This window comes from Ananas comosus, linkage group 5 (assembly GCF_001540865.1).
Source record: "Ananas comosus cultivar F153 linkage group 5, ASM154086v1, whole genome shotgun sequence".
NCBI classification, from domain to species: Eukaryota; Viridiplantae; Streptophyta; class Magnoliopsida; order Poales; family Bromeliaceae; genus Ananas; species Ananas comosus.
Window position 1 is genome coordinate 13,223,964 of NC_033625.1, and position 14,345 is coordinate 13,238,308.

Below are 14,345 nucleotides of genomic sequence, written 5' to 3' on the forward strand. Positions count from 1 at the left end.
GGGAGAGACACCTTTTTTTTTTTCATAAAAGATTAAAAAACAGGGGAAAAAAGAGAAATGGAAGGGACAGTAAAAGTGACACTGATGAATTAGGGAGAACTAATATATGATTAAATGCCAAATAAAACCTTTTCTTTCTAATTTGCTAATAGTAGTTTTAATCTATTTAGAAGATACTAGGTATTTGAATTGGCTTAGGATTTGGATGATCATAACAATTTTTTTTGGGGTAAACTTCAAATACCACCATGTAGTTTTGTAGTTTTTTATTAGTATCATGTGGTTTAAAGTGTATTAATTTAGTACCCTATAGTTTTGTTTTTTTTTTTTTTTTTTTCGTCAGCGCTATCATTAATTTTTCGCTAAATCATATACAAAAAATTTCAGATATCCCATCTATTGTTTATCAAATATTCACATAAGTATCTTTTAGTTTTAACTTTGTCACTGATTTAACAAAAAAATAGTAAAAATGATAACAAAAGGAGAAAAATAGAATCATATGGTATGAAGGTGATACAATTTAAACTATAGAATACTAAAGTGAGAAAGTATGAAACCATAGGTGTATTATTTAAAGTTTTTCCTCTTTATAAAAAATTTACTTTTCTGTTTGGGCTTTTTTTTTATTTTTATAAACAGAAGAAAAGTTAGATGTTTGACAAATAAAAATGTTAGATTTTTTTTTCAATAGTTGTTAGTGCTTCTTCGGCCAATTGGATTAAGGGCATGTTTGGTTTCAGACTAATTATGATTTTCTGTGTTTCATTACAACTGTAAAAATTATATCATAATTGAATCATTATGTTCTATACAATAGAGTTAGGATTAAAATGTATAGGGATATGTTTCTACGTTTTTCGGTGGGACCGTAGAAAATATATTATAACCGACTTATCACGATATGTGAAATATAATATTATGTACGGAAACAAATAAATTATTTTTCCATTATACTTTGGCTTAGTTTGCATCTAACGCTATTTGATAAAATGAAGATAGGGTAAAAACATATAGGAATATATTTCTGTGTTCTCACTTATCGTGATATGCGGAATGTAATATTACGTACGGAAATAAATATGGTATTTTTTCAACGTACTTTCTCACTGCACGTAACGTAATCTTTCAGCAATCACAAACGAAGTCTTTCTGACCGCACGTAATACAATTTGGTCGCAATCCCAAATCCCAAACGAAGCTTAAGACACATCTTAATATGCTGTTGCTTCAATGTTTTTAAATATAATAGTGTTAAAGGGTCCAATACCAAATAAGCGCGCTCTAATTCTAATTTCTAAGTTGATAAATCATCTTTCATGTTGTTCATAAGAATTATTTTACACACAAGAGTTACCTTTGTGGTTCATGCAAAAGAGAAAAACAAAAAAAAAGGTTATCTTAGAGATTGTAATGTTTTAGAGTTTTAAGTGAAATTGCTGCTCTTCTTTATCCTATAAACATTATTAAAATTAATTGATTTATTAGCTATTTGTCCTCTTCTATTAATAAAATATTTAGACCTAGTTTGGCATCATAATTAGTTAGTTTGTAATATATTCTCATTAAATTGTGGACTTGCCAAAAAAAGTAAAAAAACATGGAAAGGAAAAAAAATGTTTTAATTTTTTATTTTTTTTATTATCGAATAAATACCATGAATGCAACGATAGCAAGTAGTGATGCAAATGAAGCAGATCCGAAGGCGACATGGGTTACAGGTCGAGACATGAGCAAACTTTTAGCGAATTTTTTTACAGATCACACTGCGAACTAAAGGAAGAAAAGAGTTTTCTGCCTCACGCTTCATTTTCTTAGCAGATTCGGATGTATTCGAGATGAATAAACTTTTAATTTTTTCCTTATTTTTCGCTCCCACTCACCGCCAGATTGGTAGCGGGTCAGGCCAGGAGCTTTACCAATCCGGATCCATTTACATCCGCGAACAATCCATCCTCCCTTCCAACACTATTTCATGTAATTTTTTTTTTTAAATCGATAAAAACTATTAAATAAATTCACAATTTCTTAAATTGAAAAGCAGTGGTGAGCCATAAAATTTGACAGAATCACTATTTAATTGAATGGAATTCAAATTTAACTACTAAATAAAAAAATTCAAATCAGAATAAAAGAATTTCGAGACTGCGCATTAAAAAAAAAGAAGGTAATATTAAGGGCCTACATAAAAAGGAAACCTTGTAATTAAATTTAAAAAAATTTAAAATGATCCTACACTGTAAATTGTTTATTCAAAGCAATTGAACTTAAATTTACATGAGTTTGCGATACTTCGCATCTAAATAATTTCTTAGATAATTACAATATATATATCTACACAATTTTTTTGAATTAATTAAATTACGTAATTAGTTAATTAATTAATGCTTAATTAGCAATCCTCCTCATTAGTGTCTTGGTGGTGCATGAGATCGAGCACCCCCTGGGCCACGTCCACCACGTACAGCATGATCACCAGCACCGGCACCGGCACGGAAACCGAGACCGTCACGGTGACGCCGATCTCGAGGCGGGGCGGGGGCCGGCGGCGGTCGCGGCCCTTCTCCGACGTCGGCGGCGCCGAAGCCGGGTCGAGCCGCACCGCGGCCCGCACCTGGCATGCCTCCGACTCGAAGATCGCGCGGCGGTACTGTGTCCCCACACTGATGACCCGATTGCTGAGGGGGAGCACGATCCCCCCCTTATCCTTGGACCCGACCTCCCTTATCCGCTGCCGAAGCGCGGGCAGGTCGGAGTCCACGAGCCGACCGTCGGGACCGTCATTTTCGTCCGTCCGATCGTCGCGCGTCGCCGCGCGAACTCCGATGCAGCGGCGGACACCGTCGCGGTGGATCTTTACGGTTCTCCGTCGCGGCGGTCCGCGAGCCGAGAAATGTGGAACTATTGGGGAGTGAAGGGAGGAGGAGAGCCTCATTAATTTTGTTGCTCTAACAATAAGAGAAGTGGAGAGGCTGAAAAATGGGTTAATGAGCCACTACTAATAATAACAAGTGCTATTGTTGTTGTTATACTAATTATTATTAATAATTAATAATAAATAATAAATAAAAGATATAATTGCAAGGGTATAACTAACTCGTTGCCACGTGGCATATGATGTGGGACCCACTGGGGAATCCTAGATGGGGAAAGGGGCCAGGAATTTTGGTGTAGGGTTTGAAAAGATTATTGCCTACACCCAATGCATCTGTACATTCTGTGCACCGCATCTTATTAGTCGATCATCTGCTCGACTAAGGCTTAGTTTGATATTGAGATCTATTTTTAGGGTAAGAGTATATGAGGATACGTTTCTGTGTTCCCCGGTGAGACCGCAGAAATTATATATTAATCGACTAATTGCAATATACGAAACGCAATATTACGTACGAACACAAACAATATATTTTTTTCATCGTATTTTCTCACCGCACGTAACGCAATCTCTGAGCAATCCCAAACGAAGCCTAAATACGACCTTAAATTTACTCGTCCGTATTTTGTCATGTCACGCTATATCATTTTTGGATTAGGTATGCCCATATCTGACCTAGTAATTTTCGTGCTGTGTTTGATCGTATTTGGACTATGTTATTATGTTGCAATGAAAACTACTTACCAACCCTATCTACAATTACCGGACGTATAAGATTAAAACATACAGTGAGATGATCTAATTGCAGATATAAGGAACAACTGTTTACTCAAAAAATAGAGTCCAAGACATGAACTTGAATTAGATGGGAGAGAATTAAGATTCGAATTCAGAATCCCCTGCATCAGATAGGATGCGATGCGCGGGAGATACGAATGCAACTGGTGCAGGCAATAATGAATCCTCATTAAGTTTAGCTTCAAAGAGATGTTTACCCATCAAGAATTAGTGTCTAAATTTGTGGACATTTGTATAGAGAGTGTGGACAAAATAGAGGAAAAAGATAGGATTAGGGTTTAGAATATAAGAAGGGAATTAATGGTTGGTTGTTGAGTAGGAAATGTGAGGGGTATTGCTTCTACGCTAGTGATTGAATAGTGTAGCGTGTTTGCTACACTATTTCAGGCTTTTGGTTGATTATTTACCTAGACTACTATTCAAAATTTTTAAATTTTATTCTGAAATTACCAAAATACGTTCTACATTCTAAATTTTTTTAGTAAATCCTAAAAATTTGAGGATATTTGAAGAAATTTTTAAAAATTAATAAGAACCCACTCCCTCCCTTGGTAAATTATTTTTCGGAAAAAGTTGATTTAAAAAAACTAAAATACTCTTTTATAAAGTATTATGATAATTTTATTGATATAATTGGGTTATTTCTGTATTGAACCAAAAACGAAAATAATATATTTTTAGGTATTCTAATATATGTAACTGATGATGTAACTCTGTTCGTGTTTGACTCGTTTATTAAACTAGCGATCAATCTCGAACTCATTTCGGACGGACCGAACACAAGTCGGGCTCGTGACTTGGATCGCCGGTCCTAACAGTAGGATACTTAGGTATAACTATTTGAAGCCATAGAATACCAAAGTGAAAAATGTACTAAACCACATAAGAGTTAAGCGTTACATCTTGATCTTGAGCTCTAGGGTGGCCAAGTCAAATTAGCTAAACCAGAGGGGCCAAATTGAAGTTTACCCAAAAACAAAAAAGCAGCATGACATCATGTGATAGCATTTATGCGTCAAACACGTAAAAAAAGAAACTCCGGGTTTGGTGGTTGATCCAACAAAGCATGTTGTTCAAGAAACCCTTTTTTTTTTTTTTTTTTTTATTTTCGTAATCTAATGATGTTAAAAATAAAGGATAATTACTTATATACCCCTCAAAACTTCAAAAATATTTAATTTATTTTTTTTTTTCAATATATTTCTCATATGTTTCTTTGTTATTCCAAAATATTTCTAGAGTTACCATCCATTAAAGCTTAATTTGGTATTGAGATCTATCTAATGCTATTAGATAAAATGGAGTTGAGGAAAAAGCATATAGGGATGGATATGCTTCTGCGTTCTCCGGTGGAACCGCAGAAAATATATCGTAACCGATCCGACTCATCGCGATATGCGGAACTCAATATTACTTACGGAAACAAATAGTATATTTTCCATCGTACTTTCTCACCGCACGTAACGCAATCTCCCCGCAATTCCAAACGAAGCCTAATATGAATTAAATATCTACCAGAGTTAAAAAAAATCAAAATATCTCTTTTGTCCCTTACTTAAGGCAAATAAGAAATATTGGTGATGACAAAAGGGTATGTTTGAAAAGACAAAAAATTAAAATATTTTTTGTGCTCCTAATTTAAGGGCAAATAAAAAACGTCGGTGATCGTAGAAGAGTATATGGGCAAAATAGTAATTTTACAGAGATAACTGCTATTGCTAACAGTTCATTAACAATTTAACTCTAGATGTATATTTAAAATAGGTTGGAACGTAAAAAAAATATTTTTAATATTAGTCTTTTAAGATGGGTCAATTAGGAAGTTGGAAACTTTTCAAGGTTATATATAAGTATTTGCCCCTAAAAGTAATGTTCACAAGAAGCTTGACAAAAAATTCGAAACACGAATCTGAACTCGTTTCGAAATCGAAGCAATTATTTCTCTTTACGATATTTCAAAATATATTATATTAAATCTTAATTTTTAAAATATAAATTCAAATATAACATCAAACATATATATATATATATATATATATATTAATTTTAAAATCAATATGTACTTGGATCAGGTTCAGATTCTGGTTCTTGTCGAGCATAGACAAAATTCATACTTTGAATCTAAATTCGTCAATTTTTATTTTTTATAACCATATTCAAAAGGAAAAATTTTAAAAAACCTCCCTGTGGTTTCGCACATTTTCATTTTAGTACCCTATGGTTTAAAGTGTATCAAGTTAGTACCATATGGTTTCGCACTTTCTCATTTTAGTACCCTATGGTTTAAAGTGTATCAAGTTAGTGCCCTATAGTTTTATTTTTGTATCAAGTTAGTACCCTGTGGTTTTTAAACCACATGGTACTAAAGTGAGAAAGTGCGAAACCACGGGGTACTAAAGTGAGAAAGTGCGAAACCACAGGGTACTAACTTGATACACTTTAAACCACAGGGTACTAAAGTGAGAAAGTACGAAACCACAGGGTACTAACTTGATACACTTTAAACCACAGGGTACTAAAATAAAAAAGTGCAAAATCACAGGGTACTAACTTGATACACTTTAAACCACAGGATACTAAAGTGAGAAAAAGTGAAACCACAAGGGGGGTATTTGAAGTTTTCCCTATTCCAAACTATATCCGTTTAGCAAAGTGTAAATACTTCTGTTTCGAGTTTGGATTTGGATAAAATTTCGAATACCAATACACATTAACATCCTACTCTCTTCTTCTTTCTATTTTTAAAGCAATAATTAGTAGAAAAAGTTTTAAAAAAATTATAAAAAATATATTACACGTTTGGTCCTCAAACTATAAGGCGCGTGACACTTCGGTCATCAAATTTTAAGTTTTATTATAATTTTTGGCTCGAACTTTTCGAATTATTATAATCAAGTCCCACAACCCAACTTAAGTGACTAAATATTAACGAATCACCGATGTAAAAACTTGTGATATCTTAATTTTTATTGCATCTTTAATCACGACACTATTACATCACTTCCATATCAGCAAACATATCGATACTTTGTTAATTAAATTATATTGTAGAACTTAATTATAACAATTTTAAATATTCAAGCCAGAATTTATAATAAATTAAAGTTTGAGAACATAAAATATCGCGTCCCTCATAGTTTGAGAACTAAACGTCCAATTTAGTCTTATAAATAGGGCTTAAATTAAATTAGGTCATGTAAGCGAAAAATAGGAAAAGCAGTGAACGACACCCTCTAAGGGGCTGTTTGGTTGGACGTAGTTGTAAAAACAGTGTAGTTGAAAATACATGCAGTTGCAAATGCTGCAGTTGTAACTACACCTAGTCTGTTTGGTTTTACACAGTTACAACTACTGCAGTTACATTTCTTCTGTTTGGTAATATAAGGAACTACTGCCTTTGATTTTTTTCATCAATCTAATGCCTTTGGTAATTAGATTGATCAATCTAATGCCAGATATAATATAAGCTGATAGTTGTATTTGTGAATTTTGTCATCTTTTCAGATAGAGTGGTGAAATTACCTTCACTAAACATAAAATAATTGTATAAATTTATTAATCATTTAAATTTACTNAAACTTATTAAATTAACATACACGATCACATTCTATAAATTTTTTTTAAAAAAACTATATTTATATTTTAAATAAAATAAATTTAAAAAATTTAATTTTTTGCACAAAACTTGTATTGTCTAAAAAATTTTATTAGTATGAGTTTATTTACAAATATTTTTATTTACCTATATATATTATTTATTTATTTAGATATTTATTTATTTATTTATTTATTATTGTTAATTTGTGGGTGATCCTATTCCTCACCAACTGCTGCAATTGGAACTACGGCCAATTTGGATGTAGTTCCAACTGCAGCATTTGGACCTTCTTGTGTAGTTGGAACTGCAGCAGTTGAACTTAACTACACTAAACCAAACAAAGGAATTGAGGCTGCACGCATTTGCAACTGCACTGCAGTTGTAAATGCGTGCAACCAAACAGCCCCTAAATGTCGCAAATCATTCAACCACTTTATTTGTTTTTCAACCACATACCAAAAACTGTCTAGGGATGGGCTTATAAAAATGGCGAATTGTTTACTTCTTTTAATTACTATAAAATAGTTTATTGTTTACTCATAAGCAGTTGATCTTGTTGGCTTAAATGAGCCAGTATTTTGCCCTGTGGCGGGAGACCATATTGGGCTGAGTCATGTTCAAAATGGCGTGAGACTGGGTGTGCCGAGTCATGTTCGAAATGACGTTAGGCTGGTTGGGCCGAGTTACAATCGAGACCCGTGAGTACTGTATCTGTACGTTTTAAGTGAATTGGTTGCGTATTTCTAACAGCTCGAACTTTTGAGATTAATAGTTAGCGCCAACGATCCGACAGATCTCACTGTATACGTGGAAATAAAAAGTTTCAAAATTCTATTTTTGAAATTAGGAATCTCTATAAGCTTGCTTGCTTAAAAATTTCCAATATGTCAAAATTTAATATTTCAAAAATCATTTGAATCAGTCCGATTGAACTAGTTGGATTATGAACCCATCTTTAATCCAATTGAAGGATTTTTTTTCTCTTTCTTAGAGAGCGCAAGGTAGTGCACTATCCGCTTTACCTTTTTAGAAATAAATTTAGTTAAAAATATAAAACAATTATGCTTCGGATTTGAGATCTTGCATACCATATCAGCCATCAAACCCTTTTTCATCTGCACTAGAGACTTTCAATAATTTTAAAAAAATAAAGAAAAATTTGGTTAAAGCAATTGGAGAAGTGATCGAATCATTGATCAAACTAATATTGAATCGGTAACATTTCCAATTTGTCACTGTTAAAAATATACCTACACTTCTTTTAATTAAATCGATCTTTCAGATAACATAGTGTCAGAACTAATTCTAAATTTTTCCGTTCCATGGCATCGTGATTTAATCACACCTTCAACATTTAACGAACTAAATTTTCGCATTATATTCTAATATTATATTATATTTTGGGAAAACTTCAAATACCACCCCTGTAGTTTCGCATATTTGCACTTTAGTACCCTGTGGTTTAAAGTGTATTAATTTAGTACCTTGTGGTTTCGCACTTTCTCACTATAGTATTCTGTGGTTTAAAGTGCATCAATTTAATACCATGTGGTTTTATTTTTCTTTTTTCGTTGACTCCTCTGTTAATATTTTATTAAATTATATAAAAAAAACTTCAGATATCTACCTAGGTTTATCAAATATTTACTTTAGTACTTTTTAGTTTTATCTTTGTCACTGATTTTTTTTTTCTCCGCTAATATTTCGTTAAATTATATACAAAAAACTTCAAATATCCTACCTAGGTTTTATCGAATATTCACTTTAGTACCTTTTAGTTTTAACTTTGTCACTGATTTAATAAAAAAAAAATAGTGAAATCCATAATAAAAAGAGAAAAATGAAACCACAGTGTACTAACTTAATACACTTTAAACCACAAGGTACTAGAGTGAGAAAGTGCGAAACCACAGGGGCTAACTTGATACACTTTAAACTACAGAGTACTAAAGTGAGAAAGTGTGAAACCACAGGGAGGGTATTTGAAGTTTACCCATATATTTTTATGCTCATTTTGTAACATATCGATCTTTTGGATAACATAAAATATTGCTATTCTATTTTTTCAAAATACTTTCTAAAGTTTTTCAAATGTTATTGATGATTCAGTAATTTTATAATTTTGTCTACAGCTCGACTTTTATATTTTTTTGCATGGCTCCGCGACTTACAGAAAAAAGAGATTTTTCTCTCTTGAGTATTCTTGTTTTGCAAATGGATTTTTTTTTTTTTTTTCCCAAGGGAAATTTGGAATACTTGCATTGGGTAATGATAGTTACCAAACAGACAAACAGTTCTAATTAAAATTATAAATTTATTGAATTTACTGTCTATTTTGGATAAATTACTGAAAACCCAGTTATAAATACACATTTTTTCACTTGCTCCCTTAACTTTCAAAAATATATATTTTAGCCCCTCAATATTTCAAGTTGTTGTATTTAGCCCCTTCTGTCAGGTTCCATCACTACTCTGTCAATTTCTTATAATTTATACCAAAAATGTCCTTTAAAATAACAGAAATATATTAAAAAATTATTTTTTCTTTATAGAAGAAGGAAGGGTAATTTGGTTACTTTGCTCTCTCCATTAATAATGTACCTTTCTGAAAATATTTCTGAAATTTTAAGAGGACATAATATAAGTTTTTAAAAATCAGAAAAGGAAAGTGAAAAAGTGAGTATTTACAAGAAAGTTTTTTATAATTTAGCCTACTATTTTTTTTCTGTAAATTATTTTTTTAATAATATAGTGTTAAAACTAATAATAAGTCCCCTCATATATTCCTAACTATTTTTCTACTATCTCCTCTTTTATTTGTTCAGTAAATACTGGGGCAAAAGTGATTAGGATAAACTCCGATCGCATCCAACACCAGATTCGATCGGATGTGAATACATATATCAAAATTATGTATCTGGTCGAATTTGAATTTGAATTTGAATTCGGATATTATGTTTGTAAATTTTTGGAATTCGGATTCGGATTTGGATATCTGAAAAATAACATATGTTATTAGTTCATATATTGTGAGAAAAGAAAAAGAAAAAAAGTGGCGTGGCTTAGATAGTAAAGAGCTCTCATATGTGAGAGGTGTGGGATTTGATTCTCACACCTCAAATTATTTTTTAAATTTCACAATAATTATACAAATTTAAATATATATTTAAATTTAAATTTAAGATTATATTATAATTATAAATTTAGAATTGAAAATATTGATTAGAATTTGATTGCTTTTTGTGGGAAAATACGGTGGTTTATTGTATTTTTCATTTATTTTGTGAGTTCCATGTCAAATTATATATATATTTGTTAATTTTTAAATATTATTCAATAAAATTTAGGTATATAAAAATACGAATGTAAAATTTTTGTTATATTATTGCTAATTCTAGTTCATATTCAAACATGTATATTAATATATATTATTATCCGAATTAATAATATTCGATCTTATTCAACTATGTTTTTCAGCGAATATAGTAATGAAAACCTAGCATTCGAAATATATCCACATTCGAATTTACATTTAAAAAAAAATATAAATAAAAATATAATTTCGTCAAATATCCGACCTGTATTCAACGGGTTTCTCCCTCATTAATACAAAATTGACATAATTCACGTAATTTAGAGCACACACGTGTCCTCACATCTTTGTTGTGACATCACGTGATAGTTTTTTTTCTTCTTTTTTGTTTTTTTTGCGTCAAACACGAAAAAGAAATTTGGGAGAGGTGGTTTGATTGAATAAAGCATAGTGCTTCAAGAAACCCTAAGGTAGCGTTTGATTCGGAAACAAGGGGGGAATAAGCTCTTGTTCCTATTTTTGTTTCCAAACGGTATGTTTGGTTCTCGGGAACAGTAGTTTCCGAGAATCTGGAACAAGCTGGTATAAGACTGGAAGTGTTGTTCCACCTATTTTCTGGAACAAGCTTGTTCCTTAATTGGAACAAGGTTAATTAAAATCGAAATTTAATTTTAATAACAGCAAATTATTAATTAATCTAATTAATATATTTAAATCATTATTTATTACTTTAATAATTAAATAATTAATTTATTTATTATTTATAATTAATTATTAATAATTAGATAATAATTATTATTATTAATTAGATATTCAATATTATTAATTTATTATTTGTAATTAATTATTAATAATTATTAATAATAATAATTATTTATAATTAATTATTAATAATTAATTTCTTATTTATTTTTATGTAATATTTTGATGTTAACTAATTACATAATATAATTTTAATTTCAAATTATAACTCTTATTCCTCTAGTTCCAATCTAACCATCCGAACACTATTTACCTTATTTCTAGGACCACAACTCAATTTTCATCCAAACGCAAAATTGGTCTAGTTTTTCTGCTTATACCTGAACTTATACCTATCCCTGAAACTAGCAGTTCTTATTTATACCTGAACCAAACGCAGTCTAATTCTTCGAGACGCCAATAAGAGCTCCATTTTTGTTTTATGTTCATTTTGTGTCAATAATACTATCTGTACAATCATATATAGTATATAAATTTTATATTAAAAACGGTCAACGAGTTGAACATGAGCGAATTGGTGCCAACACGAGTTGTTGCCAACACGAGGTCGGCTAGAAATTATTGGCGGTTGTCTCGTATTGGCCCTGAGCTCGTGACGAGCTGGAGAAATGTACCTCATAACCAGATCGTAGTTTAACGCGCTAACTTGTTTTCGGCTTATTAGCGCGATTAGTTTGCCAGCCCGAGCTAGCTCGTATATAGCTGGAATTATTTATAATTCAAATCTGAAATCTCGAATTGATTAATTCAAAGATTTTTTTTGGTATGAAATAGAACCCTAAAATTATAAATATTAGATCTTTGATATAATAGTTAAAATTCGGCAAATAAATGGGCCGCTTTATATTTGGGTTGGGCCAAAATTCAAAAGTAAAAAATTGTATGTATAATTGTAAATATAAATATAAAATACATAAAAATATATAACTATAGCCTATATATATTCAAGCCATATCAAACCGAAGTGTAAATATTTTTGTGTCAATATCTCCCCCTGTAGTATCCTGAACTTTGCAAAAATTGTGAAGTTGGGAAGTGGGGTTGAGAAGTGGCTTGTACCCACAGGTTTTATTGTTTGTAAAGGTGTTTTGGGCCAATTTTGAGAGCTATTAGACTTTTGGATACAAGAAAGTGCGTCGTCGAAGCGATTTCTGAACTTATTGCATTATAGTATACTGAACTTCAGCAAATTGCGAAGTTCGAGTGAGGAATGATCTTTGGAACCCTCCCACATGTTCAAAAGGGTTTAAAGATGTTTACACATAAGTTTGAGAGTGATCGGAATGTCGGAAACAAGAAAGTGCATTGCTCGGGCGAAACTCAGCATTTTCTGCTTGGTGTACCGGTACAGCCATTATGGTGTACCGGTACACAATGCAGAATCGTGGCAGCTTGGGTATTTTGGTAATTTCACACTTGATCCCTACCTATTTGATCCCAGCACGACTCTGGGACTTCAGTGGAGTATGCAAGAGCTCTGAGAAAGCTTCTTTTCCCTTCTTCTCTCTCTCTCTCTAGGGTTTTTCTCTCTCTACATCGAATTCGCCGATTTCGCTCGTTTTCGTCGCCGCGCGCGTTCTTCGCTGGTTGCGAGCGTCGCAGCACCTTTGTGCACGTGCAAGAGAGTGTTTTGGAGGGATTTTTGCAGCCCTGGACCAGTAAGGAGCTCGCTGCAAGCTTGAGAAGGTAATCGGCTCACGTTTTCCATTTTTTCGGCAATTATTAGACGAGTTATGTATAGTTTTGGAGTTGTTGCTTCTAGTTGCTTTAATCTGAGATTTCAGCAATTAAAGTTGGATTATTTAGCTGTGAATTGAGCTCCTTAGACCTGGGATAAGTTTCTTTGAAGCTTAGTAGAGATGTTTCGCTAATTACGAAGCTATTTCGGACTATACGCGGGTTATTCTATCGAATTGATGCAATTTGGGCATTGTGTCTTCGCAGCAGGTTTTTGAACCATGTGGAGCTTATTTGGTGATCTAGGAGGCTAGTTTAGAAGGTGTTCTACTCTGAGGTAAGTAAGAAATTCAGTTAGGAAGCTGAAATTGCAAGATTCCGACGATATTTGCTATATATAATGATTTTGATGCCGTTTTGACGTTGTTCGCAGCGAGCTTGCGATCGAACCCTGGATTGTCTTCGACTGACTTGTGAGGGCTCTTGGAGGTTACACTTGAGGTATTATACGAGCCCCAAATAAGGATTTAAGGGGTTACTTTGTACTAAGTGCAAATTAGGCCGAAATCGGACATTTCGGTCGTCATTTTGACGCGATGTTGATGTTTGCTTTCAGCAGGCTTAGGACTTCGTTGAACTGATTCTTGGGACATCTTGTGGCTGATTTAAGCTGAGTACGAGGTGGGTCGGACCTAACCAGAGCAAGTGAAGCTCCCCTATGTTCTATATGTATTCTAGAAGTGGTCTAGCCTATGCTTATATGATTAATAGGGACTTGAAATGCGTCACCTTAACGTTAGCTTATTTGAAATGGAATCTCTATTAAGTAGAGAACATACATGCATAAAGTATTCATGTTTATGTTGACTAGTTGATATGTTTCTAGTATGTTCCTAGACACTAGAGAACAATGACATTTTTATGACATTCTCTGAACTTTAAAGTAGAGAACAATGACATGCTTTATGCCTCCATGATAGTGGAAAGATTCTAATGCCATATGTAAATTAGCATTACCCCTGTATGCTTACTAAACTAGTGGATTCTAGTTGTTGTTAATATTTGTGATACTGAAATATCGATCAAAGGATCGAGAACGAGAATATTGTGAACTAAACATGATAATTGAGACATGTTGGACTGTGGACCTTGCTTGCTTGCCATCGTGCTCATTCGCACACGCTTGTGAGGGTAGCTCCCTACAAGCCGGCACTCCGGAGTTGGCCTACGCGACAGTTGCTCGCCCGTGCGGGATTGGGTGCCGAAGTGGATTGCCGTGGGGAGTGTATACTACCACGGGGCCATTAGGCGCGGCGCAAGCT

At 32.8% G+C, this 14,345-nt stretch overlaps 1 long non-coding RNA gene across 3 annotated transcripts; it reads left to right on the forward strand.

Moving 5' to 3' along the window:
* Positions 12,992-13,950, forward strand: LOC109710924. Of its 3 annotated transcripts, XR_002216477.1 has the most exons (4): positions 12,992-13,032; positions 13,294-13,360; positions 13,457-13,524; positions 13,640-13,950. It is a non-coding gene; the product is annotated as an uncharacterized LOC109710924 (long non-coding RNA). The 3 variants fall into 3 exon arrangements; XR_002216475.1 differs by lacking the exon at positions 12,992-13,032 and having other exon boundaries at positions 13,041-13,360; XR_002216476.1 differs by lacking the exon at positions 12,992-13,032 and having other exon boundaries at positions 13,041-13,360; positions 13,643-13,950.